The sequence below is a fragment of the Triticum urartu genome, chromosome 2A (assembly GCF_056163025.1).
Source record: "Triticum urartu cultivar PI428250 chromosome 2A, HENAU_Tu73, whole genome shotgun sequence".
In the NCBI taxonomy this organism is placed as follows: Eukaryota; Viridiplantae; Streptophyta; class Magnoliopsida; order Poales; family Poaceae; genus Triticum; species Triticum urartu.
In genome coordinates this window covers 415,393,037-415,402,616 of record NC_141874.1, presented here as the reverse complement: position 1 = coordinate 415,402,616, position 9,580 = coordinate 415,393,037, and positions in this window count along the sequence as shown.

Genomic DNA, 9,580 nt, shown 5'->3' with positions numbered 1-9,580 from the left:
TCATTAAGTAGCTTTTATGGTCATCATAGCACTTTATTAGGGGGCGTCAGTAACGCCCGACCTTAATGTATTTGAAACCCTGCATAACTGAGGGCCGGAGGGGTCTGGCGAACTCTATATAAGCCACCCCCCTCCTCAGTGTAAAGGGTTCGCACCCCTGTAATTCATACACACATAATTCAGTCGACCGCCTCCGGGCTCCGAGACATAGGGCTATTACTTCCTCCAAGAAGGGCCTGAACTCATAAACCTCGTGTGCTTACAACTACTCCATAACTAAGATCTTTCCTCTCCATACCTACCCCCCTACATTACTGTCAGACTTAGAACCACGACATTACCTACGGTGTCTTTCGAGGAGTTCTGATCCCGCTTTTGCGTCGGCAATGGCGACCGCTTCGACTACGCAAGAGGGGAGGGGGGTGGAGGGGTTGAGTTGTATATTTTGCATGTGTGTTTCTTGTACAACAAGGCCTTCTTCTTTTTTGTATAATTAAGGACGTGGCTATCTTTATACCTATATATATACGTGCATATGCATCCGATGAATATATAGTGAGTTGTACCTATTCTCTACAGAGGGCACCGGTATTAAATGAAGCAAAAGTGATTTTGACATCAGTTTCGACCTACATAGTGAAGGACCTTGCACATGAGAGAAATGATCCTATGCACGGTAGTTTGTTTGTTTTACTCGATATCATCTCTCTCATACACGTGGACAATATTATTGGGCACGGATATAATTTAGTTAGCTTCTCGTTTGCCCACTCTGGATGCTCCACCCATCTGTAAGATTGTAACCTGCTTAAGTTCAATAATGCATGCTATAGAGCTACTACTATAGTTACGTGTGTCTGCAAAGCGAACAGAAGTTCCACGTGGCAAAACTGTGACACCAGACTGGGGTGGGTTGGCATGCCATTAATTGCAGCCGAGTGAGTAAAACGCAAGACATTCACGTGGTCTCATGTGCTCCACATACACAAACTGTCATGGAGAAGCTAGGAAGAAAGGTCAAAGAGTGCACACCTGCATAGTCAACTCAGCCAAAGCATTGCAGCTATGTGCTGTAGCTAGCTTGCTAGCTGGGTCAATTTAGTTAGCTGCAAACAACGTCGATTTGGTGTTGTCCGTTCGTGTGATCAGTGTAGTGCGTACGTCGATTTGCGCTACCTTTGGCAGCAAGCGTGCGTCAGTCTCGCAAATTTTAAACAAGACAACAAAAGTTGACTTTTGGCAGCATTCATCTGGATCCGTACTCCTGCATAGTGTAGCAATATGAACGAACGACGTCCGTTGAATTACCTCAATGGGAAGTTAATCTGGAATAAATGGCACCGCTGGACCATACATATCCAACGGCCAGAAATGCATGGAAGCTATGCTTTTACCTAGGACCAGGAACATATAATCTGCAATACTTTCTCCACATGCTTCGCTCCTTCTCTAGACAGTAGCTTTAAAAGTAGCATTTCATTCTTTTCTTTTTCTTTTGTGCAGGGAAAAGTAGCATTTCATACGTTTGGAAATAAGTGTCGTGCTTTTTAGCTTAAATTTGAATTAAAACCACTGACATTTTTTTTATCAGAGGGAGTAGGGGCCTTGAATTGTAAAGCACCCTGCCTATAATCTGACGTACATGTATGCGCCACACATCGGAGATCAACAAACAGAATTGTTGAATACTTGAGTAATTTTTCATTCAATTAAAATTAAAATGACAGTAGATAAAACATGATAATCAAAATAGATATGGTAATCGAATCAAGTAGCTGACTGGTGAAACTAGACATGTAATAGGGAACATAAAGGAGAAACATCGTCATATCATATCGGGCGGCTGGGCCTTGGGCTCGGTGGCGTGACTGCGTGGCAGGGCGGGCCGACGCGATGGGATGGCGGGGTGGCTTGCTTTGTGTTGGCTTCGTCAGATCCGGCAGTTGGCGCCGCGGGCTGTGGCGGCACGGCTGGGCAGGATCTGGAGGGTGTGCGATTGGGCCTCGACCTCCCCGGCTGCTCGTATGTTGTGTGGTGGAGAGCACCTGTTGGGCACGGGTCTGATCCGCCTGGATCTCGCCCCTGGTCGTCGGCGGGCGGCTCGGGTGGGGGCAACGGTCGTCCTGGTTGGTGCACGGTGATCGGTTGTGATGGCGTGGTGGCAGCCCATGGTGGCGGTGAGGGTCGTTTCGCGGCGACGGCTGGATTTGCTCCGGTGTCGGTCCATTCGTGCACGGCTCTGGTGGTGATCTCTAGTGCCCTTTAGTGGCTGCAAGTTGTGGTCGGTACGGTACCTCACTTCATTGGGCGGATGTCCGAGACAGGCCAGTTGTGGATACATGCCTGGAGCTGCAGTTAGGTGTCAGAAGGGGTGGCGCTTGAAGAGGTAGTGGGAGAGATGGGTGGCGCTGATGTGGCCGGAACACCTGTCACCGGCAAGGGTGCTGGGCGTCGACGTGGTCCACACCCGCTTCACCTCTTCTATGACTCAGTGGCTCCCTGATCAATCTTGTCTTTCCGATCGTTGGCGGCTTTGTCGGCACTCGGAGCTTGTCGATTGGCTCATCGTCTGCAGTCATGGAGGACCTATGGGACTTTGGGATTCCCTAGGCGGCGACCGGGTGGTGGGAACCATGATGCTTGTGGGCTGAACTCGCGGCTCAGGTACGGGCGGCTAGCGGCCATGGCCACTTGGACGGTGTGGTGGATGGTGTTTCAACGTTCTCTGGCGGTGTGTTGCGGTGCTCCATGTACCTCGCCACACCATGGGTGAAGGTGGAGTATGCTTTTCGGGGGTGAAAACCCTGTCTAGCTTTGGCCGGACCGACGAAGGCGGCGCTTGTGGACGTCATCATCTTCCTGAAGTCTCCGTTGTGGTTGCTCCTTTCCCTTCGTCTTCTCCAGATGAAAATCTTGATCTTTGGATCGAATGGTGGCGGCGATTCCGTGTCGTGTCCTTTCTGAAGCCACCGTCCTGGAGCTCACGGTTTGTTCGACTCTCAACTTCACCTCTTCGTAGTATCTTCACCGGAAAGGGCTCCCGTGGCTCTGTAGTGATGCTTACTGACATTTTGTAGTCTACCTCGAGTCGCTCGTTGTGTTGTTGAAGCTCTTTGCGCCTATGTATCTAGCCTTGGATGCGTGTTGGTGTTGGGGTGTGGTGTTGTGTTCGTATCGGTTTGAATGTCGGTTGGTGTTTGTTGCTTTATATATAAAACTGGGCGAAAGCCTTTTTTCGGTAAACACAATTCCTGGTAGAAGGGCATGAGTTTTCTTGGAATAGCATATCTCAATAAGTCCACATATTTCTTTCCCCTCTCAAGGCGCTAGGGGAAAATCTTCCTCCCCTCGATGAGTCTGTGGATTCGTCTCCCTCTGATTGTCACTCCGGCGGCCGGTGGCGGGAAGAAGAATCTTGGTGCCTTGGTTCCATCTAGTAGATAGGTCCCGATAGATGGTGGCGCTTGTTCTTTGAGTCAGTCTTCTAACCTCCGATCCTTCTCAAGTTCGTCCGCTAGGACATATTAGACGGAGCTCCGGCTTATATTGTCTTTAGCTCCTGAGGCGACGAGGTAGGATTCCACGCCTTGTGCACACGATGGCGAGATTTGATGCCAGTTTCCTCATATCAATTCAATGATTCTACGACGACGACTGCGTCTCCGGGGCGCTGATCCTTAGGATCAGCGCCACGAAGACTTCCCAAGTGTCATCGACAATGTTAAGCTGGCTCCGGTATGAGAGGGATGATAACAACACGTTGGCGGCTCATTCTGGCAGCGGCAATGATCGTTCGTTTGAGGTGTTTTGTACTTCTCGTGAATCTTTATAGCAGATCTATTATTTTCGCAAAAAAGGTTAACGTTTTCTCGTCGTGTGTGTAGGACGACGAGATCTGATGTCAGGGAGTTTTGGTCGATTCAAGGGTTCAACGGCGAGGACTGTGGCTCAAGGGTGTTGTTCCCTAGGGGCATGCGCACAAAAACTTTCTGGTTGTCATCGACAAAGTCAGGTCAGCTCGGGTAGGGGAACGGTGACAACACCGTGTCAATGACGCGCTCTGGCGGCAGTAGTGGTCACTCGGTGGTCTAGGGACCTCAATGAAATTTTAATTAAGTTTAGGGTCTTTTCTATTCTAGTGAGCTTTTATAATAGATTTGGATGCTTTTCTATTCAATGTGAATCTTATATACTTAAATAGTTGATCCTCGCTATTTTATTATCTTACCGTGTACACATGCCACATCATTAAAGACACACCAAAACATGCGTGTAAAAATCCATTATTAGTTGATCCCATCTTTGATTTTATCTTAGTATGCACACATGCTACCTCATCAAGGGCCCACTCAAAATACATAGGAATTTTTTTCCATTCTATTATACTACTTACATTGAATAAATATTTTTCAATGATAGAATAATAAAATATAAAATATAAAATATAATATGTATTTTTTGTTTCAGTTCATATATTCTTAATCAAGATATCGTGATTGATACAACGAAATCTCATTGAAATATACCTTAACCAAATTCTACAGCAACACAGAGTATCATCTGGTATATATACTCCGTAGATTCTACGTGCATGTACCCTTCTTGCGATCGATGTCGCAACGTTAACGATAAGAGCACCTACAGCTGTCGGAAAAATGAAGGTATTAATTCGGAAGGTGGACTTAGATGACTAGACCTGCGAGGAGTGTGAACGATAAGCATGCAGGCTACCTAGAGATTAATCTCGCCCGGTCATCACGTTTTCCTGGCCCCTTGACAAAAACAATTACGACACTGACATATGTATCTATGATGACAAGGGCGTATATATCTAGATATCTTCGGATCGAGATTCTCATTTCTCGATTCACATCCTGGACATGGAAATGAAAGCGCCTCGCATTGATCTACGTGGAAATCGACAACATACATCTACCACTACTATGTGCACTGCTATGGAAATTGGAAAATGCTCATCAGATCGTAGACACAGTTCTTTTAAACATGATTAGTAATTTTAAAAATATTAGACAAAAATTGTGCATGTAGAGAATGGTTACAAGTATGCGCGTATACATTTTAGACCTTAAACATAATTGTATGTGACCTGTTTGTTTCTTAAAAATAATTGCACAGGTCGCATGTGGCGATAGTACTAACGCCTTTCCTGGTGTCTCCTCTCCTGATGAGATATACAGTGGCGTAGTTGTCGAGATTGCTTTCGGCCTGGGGTGCCTTCATGCATTAAAGATCATCGGTTTCACCCGCAAAAAAAAAAGTCATCGGCTTGACATTACGAAGGCACCCCAATATGACCTAGTATTGTCATATTGCTACTCAACTCGGTCTAGCTTGGTTGTTCATGACACACCACATATGGAAATGCTCCCAATTGGGAGTAGATTATGAAGAACCATCGATTCCCCCTTTTCTCTACTAGGTTGGCAAAAAAATACCAAACAGGATTAGTAGGCACGGAGTTTTGGTGGAGATGTCAAGTCATGCCTGACCGGCAGGTGCTACGCTTTGTCATGCCTGGTCGGCAGGTGCTACGCATCACAGATTTTCTAGAGACTTCAAACTGTGTCGGCTGGTGGTACTTGGCAGCATGATGCTGAGGTGTATCGATGGCGACCGTGATGTGCTCAGCTGTTCGCGCGCAGGGAGCTGGTGTCGTTGGACGGCGTGGTGGCGTCGACGGCTGCTAGACCGGGCAAGGTTGATGAGTACAGCTCTGAAGATGGAGTGGTGGCAGTTTGCGGCGGCAACCTTTGAGAGCGCGCCGGACCCGTGTGTGCCCCAGACCCGACAAGTGGCTTGGTTGGGGCCGGTCTTAGATGTTAGGCTTGACTGCGAGGTCTGTGGTATTAGGTCTGGACTATCAGCATCCCTACATCAACTGGATAGGAGTAGCGACAGATGTTACCTGGACGGTGGTTTCAGGCTTACTGTTGTATTTCTTTATAAGGTCTTTTGTGAATAATTAATAAACTGACTGCATGCATCGCCCAGATACAGAGGGCGGGGGTCTTCCTCCTTTTCTAAAAATAAAAAAAGTAGACAACTTAAGGGATAATCCAAGAGAAATTCTTGAGAAAATCAACATTAAACTTAGTAAATAATGGGCATGAAATACGCTCATCGTAGTCCTAGAGCGTAATTAAAGAATTAGGAATGAACTTAATTAACCTTCATAATAAATACTTCCTCCGTTTCATAATGTAGTGCCTAGAGATTTTTATAAAAGTCAAACTTTGCCAACTTTGACCAAGTGTACAGAGAAAACTGTCTACATCTACAATACCAAACATGTACATTCTGAAAATATAAGTCATGATATATTCAATGATGTGCATTTTGTATTCTAGATGTACCTACTTTTCTCTATAAATATGGTCAAAATTTGTAATGTTTGACTTTTGCAAAAATCTATAGGCATTACATTATGGAATGGAGGGAGTATATGTCTTTTCAACATATCACGAACTAATTATCTGATAATACTTTCTAGTTCGCAACATTCTGATGTGTTTCTCAAAGTAGTCTTTAATATTCTCCGGCCTAGTTGTGGAGCTTGTAAAAGTGCATAGAGACGCTAAGATACTTAAAGAGAAATGATCCAACTCCACAACCAAATGGGTGTGTACAATCTCATGCTATCCACCCTTCCTAAAATTAGGAATTTCAACTTTTTTCAAAGCTACTCCCTCCGCTTCATAATAAGTGCAGTGGTTTTAGTTCAATTTAAATTTGAACTAAAACCACTGCACTTATTATGGAAGGGGGGGAGTACTTTTTAGTCATGATAGCTGCTCAAAACACTCAAAGTGAATTTTAAATTAGCACTTTTCTCCAATTCATGGTCCACAAAGAAGATCCATTGCTTGAATTGCAGAATCATTAGCCACCATTGCACCATATGCCGGATCAAACAACTAAACACCCCCTCCTCTTTAGCCTTGATATCTATTGATGTGTAGAGTGATATGTAAGCCACAATATTAAATACACTAGAGAATCAATAGTCCCCGTGTCGAGTCCTTTTCTTTTGGAAGAAAAAACCCACAACACAATTAAATTCTAGCCCTACATTGCCCATCTGAACAAAATTATCCACCCACACCACATAGGACAAATCCACTCGCAAGACTTGGCGGAGGAAAACCAACACACTTTATCATATGCCTTCGTAAATTCAAATCTAGATATCACTCCATCCCTTTCTTTTTCGTGTGGAGCTCATGATGGTTCCATATAAAATGAAAATTCTATATGTGATACAGAGGCCCAAAAAAGGGATATGTTTGTGTTGGTTAAATGACATCAAGCACCACCTAGGATATGCGTTTGATACCTACTTACGTTGAAATATTAAAACTCACGATGAATAAGCAAATTGGTATGAATTGTTAAATCTTGGATGGCTTCGGGCCCTTCGGGAGAATAGTGATGGCTCCAAAGTGTGAACTGGAGTGGAAGAATTGCCTTATGAAAGTAGGGAAAGAGAACCAGGATATAACCCTTTATCACTTCCAAAAGGTCTAGTAAAACTAAGTTGCGAAGCCGATCATACCAGGAGACTTATTGTGCCTCAATTGGAAAATGGCATCCTTAATCTCTGATTTCCATGAATTTGGTAGGAATAACGTCATCTGCTTGGGAGGCGACTTGAGGAATGCCCTGCCTTCTTAACTCATATAGGAAAACTTGTCCTTCATCATGCGCCACAAACTAGCCACTATATTACTTTGTGGTGTACCTTTTAATTTGCTCCCCCTTCTATGGCACCATCATCTAGGTTTAATATAGAACCCTTTGTTCTTGATGACTCCCATTAGCCACCAAATGGAAATATTGCATGTTACTATCTCCTTCTTTTATATGTTGGACTTAAGCTCCCTTCTATTATTCTAGCACTAACAGAGCGACCCTCTAATGAGACCAACATCTGACTATATATATCTAGAATCTACTTTTTTCAAACCGGCCGGTATGTGGGAACTAATCATGTCCTTTTTCTAATTGAGAGGATCCAAAGAGTATTAAGGGCATGCTTTGAATATCTCAGGGATGATGGTAGATTTTTAATGGTCAATGCAGTGTTATCCTCTCTACCAACTTTTATTATGAGTTGCTTGTTGCTATATAAAGGAATGATTGCATAATTGGATAAATATAGGAAGCTCCTTTTTTGGAGAAGCAAGGTTTAGAAAAGATAAAGCCCCCTCTGGCTACTTGGGATTTGATTTGCAGGCCTAGAGCAAGATGGCCTTGGCATTATAAATTTCCAAATTCAAAATAATAGCTTGTTGCTCAGATGCTCCATAAATTCTTCAATCACCATGATGTCCCTTGAGTTCACTTAGTTTGGGTAGCCTACAACCTTAACACGGAACCAACTGATCAACTAACTAGTTGAACTTTTTGGTAGAGGGGACTACATCAAAGTTGCTCTCTACATACAAGGGTAAGGCAAGATGTCATGTGGAAAGTGGACATTCCATCCTATTTTCGTCAGACAACTAGAATGCCCCCCAACGCAAGAATGGCCACATCCACACTCCTATTGAAGAAGCTTGAACATAACTATCTCCCAACAATGGATTATGGGAGATTTATTTGACCATTTTCACCTTCTTCTTTCTAAAGAGGCTTATGACCAATCCAATCGGTTGATACTAATGTTTAATGAGATGCTGCTCTTTGCAACTGAAGATATATGGCAATATCCTTCTAGAGATTCCAAGTTTCAAGTTTCCAAGACATACACATTTCTAATGGGAGAGCATTGGTCCCACATGTCATTAAATGGATTTGGAACACATGATGTTAGCTGAAGCACAAATTCTTTTTCTCGTTGTTGGTCAATAATAGACTCAACACAAGAGCCTTACTTCAAAGAAATATTTTTTTACTGATGACTATTATTGTGTTTTGTGTAACATGCAAGTACTGGAAACTAGGGATCACCTCTTTTTCCATTGCCCATTTGCTCAGATCTGCTAGTCTTGTGTAGGATTGGGATTATATTGATTAGAGGGGTGAATGAGAGATTTAAAATTCCTTTTGAAACTTTAATTCTCTTAGCTTAGCACAGCGGAAATAAAACTACAATAGGAGCACTGAAACTAAACCAGAATGGGCACACAAGAATAAACAGGCTAAAGTAGTAAGAATAAGCAAAACTTCCGATGAAAGTGATCATAATCTTCCTAGTATAGCGACAGAATACTTTCATGGTGATAATGGTGACACAGAAAGGAAACATGACAAACGACTTCGATGAACAATATGAACAAAATAGATCAAGAAACAAACAATCTACCGAGGAATGTTCATCAGAGCATGACTTAGCTAAATGACAAAGTAACGCCAAATGATCAACAGACGAGCATACAGACAAACAAATTTGAGCACAACAAACTCAAATACACTAAACAATATTACCATATATCATATAACAAACAGAGGAGAAAATTAATATCAGAGAGATATCTATCGGGACATGGTGCACAGAAGATAAACTACTGAAAGAATTGCAGTAGCATAGAAATAATCAGTGGTGCTCGGTGGCGACCGA